The sequence below is a fragment of the Bombina bombina genome, chromosome 8 (assembly GCF_027579735.1).
Source record: "Bombina bombina isolate aBomBom1 chromosome 8, aBomBom1.pri, whole genome shotgun sequence".
In the NCBI taxonomy this organism is placed as follows: domain Eukaryota; kingdom Metazoa; phylum Chordata; class Amphibia; order Anura; family Bombinatoridae; genus Bombina; species Bombina bombina.
In genome coordinates this window covers 221,725,543-221,746,309 of record NC_069506.1, presented here as the reverse complement: position 1 = coordinate 221,746,309, position 20,767 = coordinate 221,725,543, and the positions used below count along the sequence as shown (strand labels likewise).

Below are 20,767 nucleotides of genomic sequence, written 5' to 3'. Positions count from 1 at the left end.
TCTGTTATCAAATGTGCTTCATTATCTTGGTATCCTTTGTTCAAGAGTAAAGCCAGGTAGACTCAGGAGTGCGCAGTAAACTGGAAGGAACTTAGAAAGTTATTTTTAAAATGTCATGCTCTATCTAAATCATGGAATTTTAATTTTGACTTTACTTTCTAATTCCTACGTACCTGAAAATAGACAAAGTAAATAAAATGGGTCCTTTATAAAAGATAATAGGGGATATTTATCAAATGTCTGTCGGACCTTATCCGACAGTGCGGATCAGGTCCGACAGGCATCGCTGAATGCGGAGAGCAATACGCTCTCCATATTCAGCATTGCACCAGCAGCTCTTGTGAGCTGCTGGTGCAACGCTGCCCCCTGCAGACCCAATCGGGTGTCAATCAACCCGATCTTACTCAATCGGATTGAATTGCGGTGATGTCTGTCCGCCTGCTCAGATCAGGCGGACAGGGTTATGGAGCAGCGGTCTTTAGACCACTGCTTTATAACAGCTTTTTCTGGCGAGCCTGCAGGCTCGCCAGAAACACGGGCCCTCAAGCTCCATTCAGAGCTTGATAAATAGGCGCCAATGACACCACCTGGTATTCATGTACAGTAGAACTTCCAAAAGTACATAATAATTCAGGATTACCATGTCACAGACTACTGTGGTCACTTTATAAAGTATTGGGGTGGGTAGGGTTAGGCCAGCCATCTCACCGGCAGATTACAGACTGTGTCACTAACTCACTATATACAGTGCAGGTGGGTTAAACAGTATCACTATATTTGTATAGCAACGCCAAATTCCTTAGCGCTGGGTATAATGATAGGGGTATACAATGACAACATTTTTGATAAAAATACGAAACATAAAACTAAACAAATCTGGTACAGGAGGAAGAGGGGCCTTCTCCGGAGAGCTCACAGTCTACAGGTTTAGGGTGCAGAGACATAAGGTTGGGGTAGCTTGTTACATCAGTTGTAGTTGCAGTAGTAAGTCAGGCAGTTCATGTATTATTTTGGTTCGGATGAGGGATGGAGAAGATATGGTACGCCTCTCTGAATAGGTGGGTTTTCAAGGAGCGTCTAAAGCTATACAAGGTTGGAGACAGTCTTATGGAGTGGGGTAGAGAGTTCCAGAGGACAGGAGCCGCACGTGCGAAGTCTTGGAGGCGGGAGTGGGACGTAGAGATAACAGGAGTGGAGAGACATAGGTCAGAGGTTGACAGAGGTTTGACAGTTTAGTGCTTTGTAAGTTAGGGTTAATACTTTAAACTGTATTCTGGAGTGTATGGGGAACCAGTGTAGAGACTGGCAGAGCAGAATCGCTGATGTAGATCGGCGACTTAGGTGGATGAGTCTAGCTGAAGCATTCATAATAGATTGGAGGGAGGAGAGGCGGTGTTTTGGAAGGCCATTTAGGAGTCGGTTGCAATAATCAATGCGGGACAAAATGAGCAAATGAATAAGTATTTTTGTCGTTTTTTGAGTAAGGAAGGGACGAATTCTGGAAATGTTGCGTAGGTGTGAACAGCAGGATTTGGTAAGCACTTGTATATGTCGGTTGAATGTGAGCTTTGAGTCTAGTGTGACCCCCAAGACAGCGAACCTGGGGTGAGGTGTTGAGAATAGAGTCTCCATCTGTCAGAGAAATGTCAGGTGTTGGATGTCTTGAAGAGGGGAGAATAAGAAGCAGCTCCGTTTTGGACAGATTGAGTTGGAGGTAGTGTGAAGACATCCAAGAGTAAATTGCAGAGAGGCAGTTGAAAATCTGGTTGAGTAAAGAGGAAGAGATATCAGGAGAGGAAAGATAGATTTGGGTATTATCAGCATATAAGTGGTACTGGAATCCAAAGGAGGCTATAAGTTTTCTAAGGGAGGATGTATAGAGAAAGAAAAGCAAGGGACCCAAGACAGAGCCTTGCGGTACTCCAACTGAGAGAGGCATAGGATCGCAAGATATGTTGTTAAAGGAAACTGAAAACGAGCAGTTTGAGAGATATGAGGCAAACTAGGAGAGGGCTGTGTCTCGGATGCCAAATTAATGTAGTATTTTTAGGAGGAGAGGATGGTCGACTGTGTCAAAAGCAGCGGATAGGTCAAGAAAAATTAGTAAGGAGTAGTGGCCTTTTGCTTTAGCTGATAACAGGTCATTTGTTACTTTAGCAAGAGCAGTTTCTGTTGAGTGTTTAGGGTGGAAACCAGATTGTAGTGGATCAAGTAAAGAGTTAGTTGTGAGAAATTGAGTTAGCCGATTGTAGACCAGTCGTTCCAATAATTTTGAAGCAAAGGGAAGTAAGGAGACCAGTCAATAGTTAGAAGGGGTGGAGGGGTCAAGCGAGGGCTTTTTTAGGATTGGTATGATTGACGCATGCTTGAATGTATCCGGAAATGTGCCAGCGGTGAGAGATTGGTTAAAGAGATGAGTTAGGGCAGGGGTTAGTGAAGCAGAGAGAGAGGGAAGAAGTTGTGAAGGAATAGGGTCAAGTGGGCAGGTTGTGAGATGAGCCAAGGATAGGAGTACAGAGACTTCTTCCTCTGTTACAGGGGGGAAGTAGCATAGATTTTTGTTAATAGAAGGGGTAAGTAGGATTGCTGGGTTTGAAGGGTGTGAGGTGCAGATCTCTTTCCTAATGGTGTCAATTTTATTTTTGAAGTGATCAGCAATAATCTGAGCAGTGATGTTGGTAGTGGGCGGGGGTGCAGGCGGATGTAGAAGGGAGTTAAAGGTTGAGAACAGCTTTCTGGGGTTGGATGCATGAGATGACACAAGGGAGGAAAAATAGACTTGTTTGGCCAGGCTGAGCGCAGAGTTGTAGGACTTAAGGATGAATTTATAATGCCAGAAATCAGCACAGGTGCGTGATTTCCTCCACTGCCGTTCAGCAGCACGTGAACATCGCTGAAGATATCTAGTCTGTTTGGTGTGCCACGGTTGCCGTTAAGTGATTGATGTTCGACGAACAGTGGAGGATGCAGCTATGTCAAGTGTTGATTTTAGTGCCGAATTGTACTGTAAAGCAACGAGGTTTGGGCCAGAGAGGGATGAAATGTCAGAAAGCAGAGGATTCAGTTGCGCGGAAAAGTCTGTGAGATCCAAGTCTTTAAATTCCTGTAAGGTAGCAGGTTCTTGGGGGCTTGCAAAGATGTAGCAGGTAGAGTAAAAGAGAAAGTTAGTAGATGGTGGTCAGAGAGAGTAAAGTGGAAGTTAAGGAAGTTGGAAACGGCACAGAGATTAGTGAAGACCAGGTCTATTGAGTTGCCTTCACAGTGGGTTGGAGATGTTGTCCACTGGGACAGGCCAAAAGAGGTGGTGAGGGATAGAAGTTTAGAGGTAGCAGGCATGTTAGGATTATCAATGGGTATGTTGAAGTCCTCTAAGATGAGAGATGGGACATTAGAAGAGAGAAAATGTGGAAGCCAGGCTTCAAAGTGGTCCAGAAATTGTGATGCTGGGCCAGGGGCTGATAAATAACTGCAACACGAAGAGCCAGAGTGGAGAAGATGCGGATAGCATGAACTTCAAAAGATGAAAAGGAAAGAGAGGGGGTAAAGGAATGCAGTGAAAGGTACTGTGTGGAGACAGGAGAATTCCTACTCCCCCTCCTTGTTTGTCTCCTGGCCTGGGAGTGTGACTGAAGTGCAGGCCGCCATAGGCAAGAGAGGCTACAGCAGTTGTGTTGGAGGAGGAAAGCCAAGTTTCAGTTTGGGCTAACAGATTAAGTGAACGTGAGATAAATAGGTTGTGAATAGATGTAAGCTTATTGCATACAAAGCGTGCATTCCAAAGGGCACACGAGAATTGGGGTGTGCTAACAGAGGTGCAGTTAATGAGGTTTTGAGGGTTACGTGGGCAAGGTATATGAGGTGTTATTTGGCATAGTGATCTGATGGAAGCAGAGGGTGGACCTGGGTTAGGCAAGACATCCCCAGCTGCAAGAAGAAGAAAGGTGGTGAACGAAAGGAGATGAGAATGTGTTATATGCGAGTGTTTAAGTTTAGGATCAGTGAAGAATGGCTGGCTGAGGGATGTGAGATAGGAATAGAGTTCATGTGTGTTGCAGAGGGGGGAAGGTAGAAGAGAAGGAGAAATATGAATTGTATGTGTGCTGTTTGTGAAAGGAAGAGCTGTGACGTTAAGGAAAGGGAGGAAAAGGTTAATGCAGACGTTAGAAAGTGTAGCATTTGTGCAGTTTGGTGATATGAAAGTACTTATTTCTGTTGTCCACTCCTTTGTCTAACTCCCTTGCTATAACTCCCTACACTTATGAACTAGCACACTTAGGCCTAGATTTGGAGTTTGGCGTTAGCCGTGAAAACCAGCGTTAGAGGCTCCTAACGCTGGTTTTAGGCTACCGCCGGTATTTGGAGTCAGTGATTAAAGGGTCTAACGCTCACTTTTCAGCCGCGACTTTTCCATACCGCAGATCCCCCTACGCCATTTGCGTATCCTATCTTTTCAATGGGATCTTCCTAACGCCGGTATTTAGAGTCGTTTCTGAAGTGAGCGTTAGAGCTCTAACGACAAGATTCCAGCCGCCTGAAAATAGCAGGAGTTAAGAGCTTTCTGGCTAACGCCGGTTCATAAAGCTCTTAACTACTGTACCCTAAAGTACACTAACACCCATAAACTACCTATGTACCCCTAAACCGAGGCCCCCCCACATCGCCGACACTCGATTAAAATTTTTAACCCCTAATCTGCCGACCGCCACCTACGTTATATTTATGTACCCCTAATCTGCTGCCCCTAACCCCGCCGACCCCTGTATTATATTTATTAACCCCTAACCTGCCCCCCACAACATCGCCGCCAGCTACTTAAAATAATTAACCCCTAATCTTCCGACCGCAAAGCGCCGCCACCTACGTTATCCCTATGTACCCCTAATCTGCTACCCCTAACACCGCCGACCCCTATATTATATTTATTAACCCCTAATCTGCCCCCCACAACGTCGCCGACACCTGCCTACACTTATTAACTCCTAATCTGCCGAGCGGACCTGAGCGCTAATATAATAAAGTTATTAACCCCTAATCCGCCTCACTAACCCTATCATAAATAGTATTAACCCCTAATCTGCCCTCCCTAACATCGCCGACACCTACCTTCAATTATTAACCCCTAATCTTCCGATCGGAGCTCACCGCTATTCTAATAAATGGATTAACCCCTAAAGCTAAGTCTAACCCTAACACTAACACCCCCCTAAGTTAAATATAATTTACATCTAACGAAATAAATTAACTCTTATTAAATAAATGATTCCTATTTAAAGCTAAATACTTACCTGTAAAATAAATCCTAATATAGCTACAATATAAATTATAATTATATTATAGCTATTTTAGGATTAATATTTATTTTACAGGCAACTTTGTAATTATTTTAACCAGGTACAATAGCTATTAAATAGTTAAGAACTATTTAATAGTTACCTAGTTAAAATAATAACAAATTTACCTGTAAAATAAATCCTAACCTAAGTTATAATTAAACCTAACACTACCCTATCAATAAAATAATTAAATAAACTACCTACAATTACCTACAATTAACCTAACACTACACTATCAATAAATTAATTAAACACAATTCCTACAAATAAATACAATTAAATAAACTAGCTAAAGTACAAAAAATAAAAAAGAACTAAGTTACAGAAAATAAAAAAATATTTACAAACATAAGAAAAATATTACAACAATTTTAAACTAATTACACCTACTCTAAGCCCCCTAATAAAATAACAAAGCCCCCCAAAATAAAAAATTCCCTACCCTATTCTAAATTAAAAAAGTTACAAGCTCTTTTACCTTACCAGCCCTGAACAGGGCCCTTTGCGGGGCATGCCCCAAGAATTTCAGCTCTTTTGCCTGTAAAAAAAAACATACAATACCCCCCCCCAACATTACAACCCACCACCCACATACCCCTAATCTAACCCAAACCCCCCTTAAATAAACCTAACACTAATCCCCTGAAGATCTTCCTACCTTGTCTTCACCATCCAGGTATCACCGATCCGTCCTGGCTCCAAGATCTTCATCCAACCCAAGCGGGGGTTGGCGATCCATAATCCGGTGCTGAAGAGGTCCAGAAGAGGCTCCAAAGTCTTCCTCCTATCCAGCAAGAAGAGGACATCCGGACCGGCAAACATCTTCTCCAAGCGGCATCTTCGATCTTCTTCCATCCGGAGCGAAGCGGCAGGATCCTGAAGACCTCCAGCGCGGAACATCCATCCGGACCGACGACTGAACGACGAATGACTGTTCCTTTAAGGGACGTCATCCAAGATGGCGTCCCTCGAATTCCGATTGGCTGATAGGATTCTATCAGCCAATCGGAATTAAGGTAGGAATTTTCTGATTGGCTGATAGAATCAGCCAATCAGAATCTAGTTCAATCCGATTGGCCGATCCAATCAGCCAATCAGATTGAGCTTGCATTCTATTGGCTGATCGGAACAGCCAATAGAATGCAAGCTCAATCTGATTGGCTGATTGGATCAGCCAATCGGATTGAACTTGATTCTGATTGGCTGATTCCATCAGCCAATCAGAAAATTCCTACCTTAATTCCGATTGGCTGATAGAATCCTATCAGCCAATCGGAATTCGAGGGACGCCATCTTGGATGACGTCCCTTAAAGGAACAGTCATTCGTCGTTCAGTCGTCGGTCCGGATGGATGTTCCGCGCTGGAGGTCTTCAGGATCCTGCCGCTTCGCTCCGGATGGAAGAAGATCGAAGATGCCGCTTGGAGAAGATGTTTGCCGGTCCGGATGTCCTCTTCTTGCCGGATAGGAGGAAGACTTTGGAGCCTCTTCTGGACCTCTTCAGCACCGGATGATGGATCGCCAACCCCCGCTTGGGTTGGATGAAGATCTTGGAGCCAGGACGGATCGGTGATACCTGGATGGTGAAGACAAGGTAGGAAGATCTTCAGGGGATTAGTGTTAGGTTTATTTAAGGGGGGTTTGGGTTAGATTAGGGGTATGTGGGTGGTGGGTTGTAATGTTGGGGGGGGGGGTATTGTATGTTTTTTTTTACAGGCAAAAGAGCTGAAATTCTTGGGGCATGCCCCGGAAAGGGCCCTGTTCAGGGCTGGTAAGGTAAAAGAGCTTGTAACTTTTTTAATTTAGAATAGGGTAGGGAATTTTTTATTTTGGGGGGCTTTGTTATTTTATTAGGGGGCTTAGAGTAGGTGTAATTAGTTTAAAATTGTTGTAATATTTTTCTTATGTTTGTAAATATTTTTTTATTTTCTGTAACTTAGTTCTTTTTTATTTTTTGTACTTTAGCTAGTTTATTTAATTGTATTTATTTGTAGCAATTGTGTTTAATTAATTTATTGATAGTGTAGTGTTAGGTTAATTGTAGGTAATTGTAGGTAGTTTATTTAATTAATTTATTGATAGGGTAGTGTTAGGTTTAATTATATCTTAGGTTAGGATTTATTTTACAGGTAATTTTGTTATTATTTTAACTAGGTAACTATTAAATAGTTCTTAACTATTTAATAGCTATTGTACCTGGTTAAAATAATTACAAAGTTGCCTGTAAAATAAATATTAATCCTAAAATAGCTATAATATAATTATAATTTATATTGTAGCTATATTAGGGTTTATTTTACAGGTAAGTATTTAGCTTTAAATAGGAATAAGTTATTTAATAAGAGTTAATTTATTTCGTTAGATAAAAATTATATTTAACTTAGGGGGGTGTTAGTGTTAGGGTTAGACTTAGCTTTAGGGGTTAATCCATTTATTAGAATAGCGGTGAGCTCCGATCGGAAGATTAGGGGTTAATAATTGAAGGTAGGTGTCGGCGATGTTAGGGAGGGCAGATTAGGGGTTAATACTATTTATGATAGGGTTAGTGAGGCGGATTAGGGGTTAATAACTTTATTATAGTAGCGCTCAGGTCCGCTCGGCAGATTAGGGGTTAATAAGTGTAGGCAGGTGTCGGCGACGTTGAGGGGGGCAGATTAGGGGTTAATAAATATAATATAGGGGTCGGCGATGTTAGGGCAGCAGATTAGGGGTACATAGGGATAACGTAGGTTGCGGCGGTTTACGGAGCGGCAGATTAGGGGTTAAAAAAAATATGCAGGGGTCAGCGATAGCGGGGGCGGCAGATTAGGGGTTAATAAGTGTAAGGTTAGGGGTGTTTAGACTCGGGGTACATGTTAGAGTGTTAGGTGCAGACGTAGGAAGTGTTTCCCCATAGGAAACAATGGGGCTGCGTTAGGAGCTGAACGCTGCTTTTTTGCAGGTGTTAGGTTTTTTTTCAGCTCAAACAGCCCCATTGTTTCCTATGGGAGAATCGTGCACGAGCACGTTTTTGAGGCCGGCCGCGTCCGTAAGCAACTCTGGTATCGAGAGTTGCATTTGCGGTAAAAATGCTCTACGCTCCTTTTTTGGAGCCTAACGCAGCATTTGTTTGAACTCTCGATACCAGAGTTAATTTTATGGTGCGGCCAGAAAAAAGCCTGCGGAGCGTTAACAGACCTTTTACCGCCAAACTCCAAATCTAGGCCTCTGAGAACTGCACATGCTGCACTGATCTCACAAGCAAGCTTGATGTAACAAGCTTGGGTATTCAATTTAAAGGTAATAACAGTCACATGATTCTAATTAGTAAAGGTCATAAATTATTGCAGGATCAAACAAGGCCTAAACAGACAAAGCATATGACACCTATCTTATCAAAGTGGAAGACAGAGAAAGCAAAATTTTAAGGTAATAAACACATACCAAAGATAAAAGATTGTAGGGGGAAAGGTAGTTAAAGTGTAAGATGCAGGGTTAAAATGGATTATGTTCTATGCACATACCAAAGATAAAATATTGTAGGGGGAAAGGTAGTTAAAGTGTAAGATGCAGGGTTAACATGGATTCTGTTCTATGCACATACCAAAGATAAAAGATTGTAGGGGGAAAGGCAGTTAAAGTGTAAGATGCAGGGTTACAATGGATTCTGTTCTATGCATATACCAAAGATAAAAGATTGTAGGGGGAAAGGCAGTTAAAGTGTAAGATGCAGGGTTAACATGGATTATGTTCTATGCACATACCAAAGATAAAAGATTGTAGGGGGAAAGGCAGTTAAAGTGTAAGATGCAGGGTTAAAATGGATTCTGTTCTATGCACATACCTGTGGAGAGAGGAGATAGAGAGCAGTGTAAGCAGAGTTCCAAATATGTTCCAATAATATACCAGTTGCTGTTCTGTATACTTTGCTGTATATAATAATATATATATTACGCTGCACTCACCGGTATATACAAGCAAAGATCCAATTTAATCACATCACAAAACATACAAATATCCCCAAACGTTTCGGTAGCGGACTGGTACCTTTCTCAATGGGTTTGAAATCCGTATCCAAGAGAACATTTGGATACGGATTTCAAACCCATTATGAAAGGTACCAGTCCAGTACCGAAACGTTTGGGGGTATTTGTATGTTTTGATACTAATGTGATGTGATTAAATTGGATCTTTGCTTGTATATACCGGTGAGTGCAGTGTTTTTATTCTTTGGAAGGATAAAAGAAATTGCTATACGTTTTCTACGCAGCACCCTGGCAGTTGCTATTGGACTGAGTGAGTGCAGCTATAACTGGACTTTTATATATATATATAATATTTCCCTTGTTATAACTCCCTACACTTATGAACTAGCACACTTAGAGAACTACACATGCTGCACTGATCTCACAAGCAAGCTAATAGGGGGTCAGACCATCTCACAGACTGTGGGCACAGGGTACCTCCTTTTGCAGACATATAATCTGATCCACATTTTTTTTTCTGTGTTAAATGTTTTTTAAAAAAAGAAGATATTTATTAAATTTCAATTTTTTGGGTGGGGGGGAGTGCTTCTTAGATTCTTGCACCTGGGCCCTGTGGTTTCTAGTTACGCCTCTGGTATCAAATTATCACTTAATCCTAATTTATGGTATTCCTATATTTACCGACCCCTTCTTGATAAAATTATAGAACAATTAGATAGTTGGAAGCCCTTACCAATTTTGCTGTCAGGAAGAGTGAATCTAATTAAAATAACAGCTTTCATTAAGCTACTATAAGTTCTTTAGATGCTCCCGGTTCTCTTGGTGAAAAGTGATTTACATCTTTTGAATTCTAAAATCCTTAACTTTATTTGGAGAGGGAAGAAACATTGCATAGGCCCACCAAAGTTAGTGAGTTGGATAGAACAAGGGGGATTGGGTCTCCCCAACTTACAACTTTACAATTAGTTGGCCCTTTGTAAATTTTCTTTGGATTGGTTAAGTGAGGCAAGCCGCTTTACAATATGGGCATTAGAAGAAGAACTAGCGGCATCCTGGTCTCTAACTATGCTCCCACATATGCCAGTAAGACAGGCCAATAAACTATGGAAGGATTCTGCCCCCTTTGCTGAACCTCCAAACATGGAGGTGTACGTGTAAATGGTTAGGTATTTCTAATTTATACACTACTTGTTTGCCCTTAATAGGAAATACTGATTTCCTAGCATGGTTTACCACTATTCCTTTTAGGAGTTATTTATGTACACGAATTTTTAGAAGAAACAGGGACTCAAATTAAATAATTCGAAGACCTCCAGACTAGATATGGTTTATCCAACAATTAACATTTTGTATATTTACAAGCAAAAATTAATTTGTTTTCAGATGGACAATATCACAACTGTGGCCTATGTTAATCATCAGGGAGGGACTTGCAGTCCCCTAGCTATGAAAGAAGTATCTTGGATACTTTCTTGGGCAGAATCCAGCTCTCGACTAATTTCTGCGGTGCATATCCCAGGTGTAGACAATTGGGAAGCGGATTATCTCAGCCATCAGACCTTACATCCGGATGTATTTTGTCAGATTGTAAAGATGTGGAGTCTTCCAGAAATAGATCTGATGGCTTCTCATCTAAACAAGAAACTTCCCAGGTACCTGTCCAGGTCCAGGGATCCTCAGGTGGAGATGGTGAATGCTTTAACCTGCTTATATCTTTCCGCCTCTAGTGCTTCTTCCAAGAGTGATCTCAAAGATCATTATGGAACAATTGTATGTGTTTCTGATAGCACCAGCGTGGCCTCACAGGTTTTGGTATGCAGATCTTGTTCGGATGTCCAGTTGCCAGCCTTAGCCACTTCCTCTAAGACCAGACCTTCTGTCTCAAGGGCCATTTTTCCATCAGGATCTCAAATCGTTAAATTTGAAGGTATGGAAATTGAACACGTAGTGCTTAGTCATAGAGGTTTCTCTGACTCAGTGATTAATACTATGCTACATGCTCGTAAGTTTGTTTCAAGGAAGATTTATTTTTGAGTTTGGAAGACCTATATTTCATGATGTTCTCATAAATTTTCCTGGCATTCTTTTAGAATTCCTAGAATTTTTCTTTTTTTTCAGTTTCTTCAGGATGGTTTGGATAAAGGTTTGTCTGCATGTACTTTGAATGGACAAATCTCTGCTCTTTCTGTTTTATTTCATAGAAAAATTGCTAAGCTTCCTGATATTCACTGTTTTGTTCAGGCTTTGGTTCGTATCAAGCCTGTTATCAAATCAATCTCTCCTCCTTGGAGTCTTAATTTGGTTTCGAAGACTTTGCAGGCTCCTCCTTTTGAGCCTATGCATTCTTTGGATATTAAAGGTTCAGTCTACACAAGAATTTTTATTGTTTTAAAAGATAGATAATCCCTTTATTACCCATTACCTAGTTTTGCATAACCAACACAATTATATAAATACACTTTTTAACCTCTGTGATTATCTTGTATCTAAGCCTCTGCAATCCGCCCCCCTTATTTCAGTTCTTTTGAAATACATTCATTTTAGCCAATCATTGCTGGCTCATAGGGACTCCACGTGCGTGAGTACAGTGTTATCTATATGACACACATGAACTAAAATCCCCTAGTGGTGAAAAACTGTCAAAATGCCTTGAGAGAAGAGGCGGCCTGCACTGTCTTAGAAATTAGCATATGAACCTCCTAGGATAAGCTTTCAACTAAGAATACCAAGAGAACAAAGCAAAATTGGTGATAAAAGTAAATTGGAAAATTGTTTAAACTTACATGCCCTATCTGAATCATGAAAGTTTATTTTGTCCCTTTAAACTACTTTCTTGGAAAGTGTTGTTTCTTTTGGCTATCTCTTCAGCTAGAAGAGTTTCCGAATTGTCTGCCCTCTCTTGTGAGTCTCCTTTTCTGATTTTCCATCAGGATAAGGCTGTTTTGCGGACTTCGTTTAAATTTCTTCCTAAGGTTGTGAATTCTAACAACATTAGTAGGGAAATTGTTGTTCCTTCCTTGTGTCCTAATCCCAAAAATGCTCTTGAAAGATTTTTACATTCTTTGGATGTTGTAAGAGCTTTGACATATTATGTTGAAGCTACTAAAGATTTCAGGAAGACTTCTAGTCTATGTGTTATCTTCTCTGGTTCTAGGAAATGTCAGAAAACTTCTGCCATTTCTTTGGCATCTTGGTTGAAGCTTTTGATTCATAAAGCTTATTTGGAGGCGGGACAGTCCCCGCTTCAGAGGATCACAGCTCATTCTACTAGATCAGTCTCCACTTCTTGGGTTTTTAAGAATGAAGCTTCAGTTGATTAGATTTGCAAAGCAGCAACTTAGTCTTCTTTTCATACATTTGCAAAATTTTACCATTTTGATGTATTTGCTTCTTCTGAAGCAGTCTTTGGTAGAAAAGTTCTTTGTGCAGCTGTTTCAGTTTGATTCTTCTGCTAATCTTTTAAGTTTTTTTCTTTCAATTTATGAGAAAAACTTTTTTTTACTTTCAACATTTTTTAGCTTCACAGACACACACATTTAATCATTATACGGCTAACTTTTATCCCTAGAGAATAAAATTAATCCTGTATTTTATTATATATCTATCCATGTGTTTTATTATATATTCAGTGTTTTTCTCTTGTGCAGAAGTGTTTTACAAGTCTAGGATATGATAACAAAGTGTTCACAAAGTGTGAGGAATGATGGCTCCATTATAAGTAGTGTAAGGAGAATGCTGATGTGCTAGAATGTGAAGTGGTCTGTACAGCTATTCGTCCACTATCGTTACAATCTGTTTGTGAGCATGTCTTCGATCACGTCACCTGTTTCAGCCAAAAGAAGGACGCCTTCTTTGAAACGTAGTTACCGGCTCTTCCTAATACTTAGTAACCAGCCAACGGGAGGACGTTCCTCTAAGAAATGTTACCGGCTCCTTTTAACACTTTGGGGTAGAATTATCAAGCAGCGGATGCTGCAACCTACCCCCAAAGGTTCAGGTCCACCTGAAACTTAAAGGGACAGTCAACACCAGAATTTTTGTTGTTTAAAAAGATAGATAATCCCTTTATTACACATTCCCCAGTTTTGCAAAACCAACACTGTTATATTAATACACTTTTTACTTCTGTGACTAACTTGTATCTAAGCATCTTCTGACCGCCCCTAATCACATGACTTTTAGTTATTATCTATTGACTTTCATTTTAGCCAATTAGTGCAGTGTCTGCCACTAGCCACGGGCGTGATCACAATGCTATCTATATGGCCTACATGAGCTAGCTCTCCCCTGCTGTGAAAAGTAAATAAAATAGAGGCAGTCTTCAAGGGCTTAGAAATTATCATATGTGCCTTCCTAGGTTTGCTATCAACTAGAATACCAAGAGAACAAAGCAAAATTGTTGATAAAAGTAAATTGGAAAGTTGTTTAAAATTACATGCCCTATTTGAAAAATTAAAGTTTTTTTGGACTTGACTGTCCCTTTAAGTTGAGAAGCAGTGGTCGTAAAACCAGGTGGTGGCAGACTGCAATCATCCAGATCGGATACAATTGGGATGATTGACACCCCCTGCTAGCGGACGATTGGCCGCAAATGTGCAGGGGGCTGCATTACACAAGCATTTCACCAGAAATGCTTGTGCAATGTTAAATGCCGACAGTGTATGCTGTCAGCATTTAGCAATGTCATGCGGACATGGTCTGCTACAGCGGATATACATATGTCCATCCGACATATTATAAATCTACCTCCTTGTGGCCAGTTTCTTCAATGTATAATTTATAACTTCTGTAGTGGGCTCCCCAGTGGATGATTATAATGGCTTGAAGGTATATTAGCACAGTCAGCTTCACTCTGCCACACTTAACGATGTAGGTGAACAGTCAGTGCCACAGTGATGTTAAAGGGTGAAAAGCAAAAATCACTAGATCACTCTGCTGAATAAAGGTTAAGTCATCTACGCGTTTCAGCCCTGTATGGACTGCAGCATGAGGCAGAAGGGAGGAAGTAGGTACTACATCTACAGGGTACACTAGGCAAACTACCCTGGGATGTAGTACCTACATCCTAGTGGCTTAAGGGATTAAATAAATAAACTTTTATTTTTGTGTTAATATAACAAGTTGAAAGCAAAAGTCAAGGTTGCGGTAACATCTGTATGTCAGAGAGTGTGGGTGCGCTAAATCCCTTACATAATTGACTTCTAACTTGGTGCACTGAATAACTCCTGCTGGTGCTCTAATTTAAAGGTGCGCTAAGTCAAAGATCTAATAGTGGAGGTCTTCATTAACTTACCAGATCTTTATGTACCTTCAGTGTGCAGTATAAAATGGGTCTTATAGGAAAAGCTGGTCTCAAAAAGTTACTTGTATCTACATCTATGTCTTCCAATAATTCCATAATTTTATTAATTTATTTTTGTTCCCCCTTTTTTCAGCATTTCTTAATCCTGTTCCTACTGCCACCCCTCCTGACCTTCCTGTATCTATGCTTTGTGCACCACCATGAAAAACCTACTTCTGGGAAGTGCTACTGGGCATAATTTCTTCACCCTCACTACTACTACTACTGTTGCTTGTGTCAGCAATTCTAATATATTCCCTGTGCTTTCACCCCTCCTCTAACTTAGTCAACCTGTCCTGTTAACTATCTATATACCCTGTGCTCAGTATAATCTCTTAACTTCTGAAAACTTCTTTTTAAACATCTTTAAATCTTTCTTAAAGGGATAGAAAGATCAAAATTGAAATGTGCATGGATGCATTTCAGTTTGAAGTATAAGCACTTCCATTAGCAAAAATGCTTCTAGTAAAAGTAATTACTATTTTCTAGCATCATACACACATATCCTGTGCGGGCCTGTGCACCAGTATTCAAATACCAGGCCTGCTTAGAGTTAGTTGGCTGTGGTGTGTGTTGCTTCTGAAGATGTAATGTGTGTCATACAAGCTACTGCTGACCCTCTGAGAATGTGTGGTTTTTAAATACTGGTGCACAGGTCCTCATAGGATATGTGCATATGCCACAGAAACAGTAATCATTTTTATTAGAAGTATTTTTGATATTGGAAGTATATTGTAAAAATGCTTCTATTTCAATTTTAAAAGCACATCACATTTTTGACCTTCTATCTCTATAAATTAATCTATTTCAGTGGTTAACTTCTCTAACCAATTAACTGATTTATCCTCCAGAAGTACAATCAAATTAGGCTGTTCAAATGTTTGAATCTTCCCTAATAACTGCTAATCCCCCTCCCCACCTCCTTAACAGCAATTAACCTTAAATCCAGAGAGCACTTAGTTAAAATAGCGAACCAGTTGTGAGAAAACTCAGGGTTGTTTCTCCCATAAGTTGTTTGTAACTTTGATCAAGGTCTGACTTTGGGACCGAAACATCAGAAATTTACTGCTATAAAGTAAACATGAATTAATTAAAGAAGCATTTATTTGAGGTTCGCTGTGTGCAAGGAATGGATGATTGTGGATGTCACCAGCGGTGTTAATGGAGTAAGGGTGTGCAGGGGCAGGAGTATGCAGGAATATATAATATATATATATATATATATATATATATATATATATATATATATATATATATATATATATATATATATATATATATATATATATATATATATATATATATATATAAAAAAAAAGGACTGACTGACTCATCAACGCCCAGCTCAAACCGTTTAACCTAGGAATGTGAAATTTGGAAGGCATGTTGCTTTTATGACATAGGCACCCACTAAGGAAGGATTTTTGGAAATTACGTCCCTAAGGGGGGGAAAAAGGGGGGTGAACTTTTTTATGAGGATACCTATATCTCAAAAATAAAATCCACTTAAGGGGGGTGAAAAGAGGGGTGCTGATTTAGAAGGATACCTATATCTCAAAAACCGATTATGTTACAGACGTGAAAATTGGTATTTAGATTCTCCCTGAAAAATAAAGAAACACGTGTTTTACGATTTCCCCAACATTCACTTAAGGGGGGTCGAAAGAGGGGTGATTTATGAGGATACCTATATCTCAAAAACCAAAGATGTTACAGATATGAAAATTGGTATTTACATTATGAGAAACACCGAGAATTAACGAAAACTCAAGAAGTTCATGTCAGCGAGTGTGCAACCTGAACGGGCACACACGTGAGGGCACATGTCATTGCGAGTGGTCAGGTTTTTCACTATTTTTTACAAATCACAAACTCCACGCGAGCGAAGCCACGAGCAACAGCTAGTGTATATATATATGCACTGTGTACAGTGTTGTGTGTGCTGTGCCCTTATTTTGGAATTTTAACTTTATATACTAATAAAGATTATTTTTACCTTTAAAATCCTGGAGTTCCTGATGTTCTAATTTCACCAAACACCCTGAATGCTGTCATTTGGAATATATATATATATATATATATATATATATATATATATATATATATATATATATATATATATTTCAGCCATGCTAATATTCTCTCTTAAAACTTTTTTTACCATTGACTTGTAATACCAGATTGTGCGTTATTGTTAGCACAGGGCCAAAATATGGGTAACACACCCTTTGCTACTATCAAGAGCGTTCCACTTGTAATCTAGGCCTTAATATGTATAAATATGAGAGTTACATTTTCCAGTGCTATTTTGTGTTGCACTCAAGCATTATTCTAGCCCCATATATATATATATATATATATATATATACACACACACACAGTATATATATATATATATATATATATATATAAAAGGTGGCACTTCTAGAAGGCAAAGCGCACAGCTGCTTCACAGCACATTAAAATGAGAGCTCTAGATTGCGTAATCTTGTTTATAGATTTTGTATGTGAACATTTTACCAGTAGGGGGAGCACTCCTACAGCACATGCAAACAGGCTTTCCTATTGAAGTTTTGCTATTTCTAGCTTTGCCAACTGTCTTCCATGCTGGATTTTGGAACAGTCCCCATTGCCTACATCCTCTTTCAGTTATATGCCTATATCAGACTTCTGATCAGACCTACAGCTAAGGAAGTTTATCATCAATATGCCAGAGTCAGATTTCAGATCAGACTCCATCAGTTAAGTGACTAATTTTTTAAGATATTTTACTGGACTAACACCTGACAACCCTATCAGGAACTGAAATGTTGTGGCAATAGTCATCCTTTGAAGTGTTGCAAGTGACATAAGTGCAATATTAAAATCACAGCTGGTTTATTATTACACACTTAAAGGAACAGTCTACACCTTAGTCATCTTAAAGTCTTACCTTAGATTAAGATGTAGCCTCCTGCACCCTCTCTATATCATGCAGCAGGAACAGTAAAAAGGTTATTTTAAAATGAATATTGTATCTGGCCAGTTTGAAATGGCTGCCAAGCTCATCCCACTGATAACATCACGGTCTGTGTTGCATCTATGCACTCTGCTGAATAGCACTGACAGTCTATTGAATCCAACTAGTGAGTCTTTTGTAACTAGTGAGCCTTTGTGATTGGATGCCATATGCAGCCCAGATAATGATATCATCAGTGGGATGAGCTTGGCAGCCTTTTCAGTACAGTCAAGTGACCAGAAATTATATTCATTTTAAAATATTTTTTTACCATTCCTGCTGCATGATATAGAAAAGGTGCAGGAGGCTGTGTGCAGCTTAATCTAAAGTGAGACTTTAAGATGACCAAGGTTAGACTGTCCCTTTAATATATATATAGGGCCAGATTACGAGTGGAGTGCAAAATAGCGCTTACACGAGTGCGATATTTGCGCTCCACTCAGTAATACCAGCACACGCAAATGTGCGCTGGTATTACAAGTTGAGCGCAATACAACATTGTATAACAAAGTAACAAATAATGTTGCAAAACACTGCTGCCATAGAGTACTAAAGACACACGCAGACTTCCCAACCTGCAAAAACTAATTTCAGGGAGGTGCCCACCTCACTGCATGCCAACCTCACTATAGTACCTCACTGTAATACCTCTATATACTACCTCACTGCATGCCAACCTCACTATAGTACCTGACTGCATGCCAACCTCACTATACTACCTCACTGCATGCCAACCTTACTATAGTACCTCACTGTATGCCAACCTCACTATATTACCTCACTGCATGCCAACCTCACTATATTACCTCACTGCATGCCAACCTCACTATACTACCTCACTGCATGCCAACCTCACTATAGTACCTCACTGTAATACCTCTATATACTACCTCACTATAGTACCTGACTGCATGCCAACCTCACTATACTACCTCACTGCATGCCAACCTTACTATAGTACCTCACTGTATGCCAACCTCACTATATTACCTCACTGCATGCCAACCTCACTATATTACCTCACTGCATGCCAACCTCACTATACTACCTCACTGCATGCCAACCTCACTATAGTACCTCACTGTAATACCTCTATATACTACCTCACTGCATGCCAACCTCACTATAGTACCTGACTGCATGCCAACCTCACTATACTACCTCACTGCATGCCAACCTTACTATAGTACCTCACTGTATGCCAACCTCACTATATTACCTCACTGCATGCCAACCTCACTATATTACCTCACTGCATGCCAACCTCACTATACTACCTCACTGCATGCCAACCTCACTATAGTACCTCACTGTAATACCTCTATATACTACCTCACTATAGTACCTGACTGCATGCCAACCTCACTATACTACCTCACTGCATGCCAACCTTACTATAGTACCTCACTGTATGCCAACCTCACTATATTACCTCACTGCATGCCAACCTCACTATATTACCTCACTGCATGCCAACCTCACTATACTACCTCACTGCATGCCAACCTCACTATAGTACCTCACTGTAATACCTCTATATACTACCTCACTGCATGCCAACCTCACTATAGTACCTGACTGCATGCCAACCTCACTATACTACCTCACTGCATGCCAACCTTACTATAGTACCTAACTGTATGCCAACCTCACTATACTACCTCACTGCATGCCAACCTCACTATATGTCATGATCTCCTTGCAAGTGCTATACATATATACCTCTGTATCAGTTACTGTGCCTTTAAATAACAAAACATGTTCTACAGCTCTATAAAAAGTCACCTCTCACCTTCCACAGTGCTTGGTATTGGACCGTGGTAATCATTCTACAGTCTCCTCCCTTAGCCTCTCTTGTGAATTCCTGATTCTCTAGTCCTAGCACTGTAAGACTGAACCGAGTACGCTCTGATCCTGTCAGCTGTTTCTCTCATCGGAACTCCTTGCGGTGATGTCACACGCCATCACCACGCTGCAGCTCCACCATTTCTTCGGGTCTCCGCTCTCAAACAGACCTGTTACAGCCGCTGTGCTTCTACTTAGGTAACTTGCTACCTTCTTCTCCACACTCATGAGTAAGCAAATATATATTATGTACATAATACCAACGAACATCTTGTGTCTGATATATCTTCTTATTTAACGGAGTTTCTCTGACATTTGCCTTCTCCCTTATTCCGTTAATTCTGCTTAGTACCTCCTGGTACTGTCTTTAACCTTACTTACCTTTATCATATCTTGATAAGTGCAATCACTCTGGTATTTTGTTGTCTTTATTTTTGCTGCATAAGTTGCGAACAGTACCATAAGAAGCAGCCTTAAAATAATAGCAGCATTGTTACCATATATTAACTAGCTGAGATATTATGTGGGTTTTCATATTACATGGAATGTAATTTATGTTTCTTCCCCATATTATCCTTGCTACATCACACCACTTACATATTTCTCAGCAGCTGTGGTTCACACCTAAACCTCTTTATTGCAGATTTAACTAACCATCACACTATACTACCTCACTGCATGCCAAACTCAATATATTACCTCACTGAATACCAACCTCACTATAGTACCTCACTGTACTACCTCTATATAGTACCTCACTGCATGCCAACCTCACTATACTACCTCACTGCATGCCAAACTCAATATATTACCTCACTGAATACCAACCTCACTATAGTACCTCACTGTACTACCTCTATATAGTACCTCACTGCATGCCAACGTCACTATACTACCTCACTGCATGCCAAACTCACTATAGTACCTCACTGTACTACCTCTATTTAGTACCTCACTGCATGCCAACCTCACTATACTACCTCACTGCATGCCAACCTCACTATAGTACCTCACTGTACTACCTCTATATACTACCTCACTGCATGCCAACCTCACTATACTACCTCACTGCATGCCAACCTCACTATAGTACCTCACTGTACTACCTCTATATAGTACATCACTGATTGCCAACCTCACTATACTACCTCACTGCATGCCAACCTCACTATAGTACCTCACTGTACCACCTCTGTATAGTACATCACTGTACCGCCTATGTATAGTACCTTACTGTACTACCTCTGTATAGTACCTCACTGTACTACCTCTGTATAGTACCTCAC

General features: G+C 40.2%; 1 long non-coding RNA gene across 1 annotated transcript in view; it reads right to left on the bottom strand.

Annotated features, from left to right (window-relative positions):
- Nucleotides 1-19,508, bottom strand: part of LOC128638130 (uncharacterized) — a 37,851-nt gene extending 18,343 nt beyond the window's left edge. The window contains exon 1 of the long non-coding RNA XR_008399049.1: nucleotides 19,429-19,508. This is a non-coding gene — a long non-coding RNA (uncharacterized LOC128638130). The remainder of the gene's footprint in view (nucleotides 1-19,428) is intronic.
- Nucleotides 19,509-20,767: the final 1,259 nt, after the last annotated feature.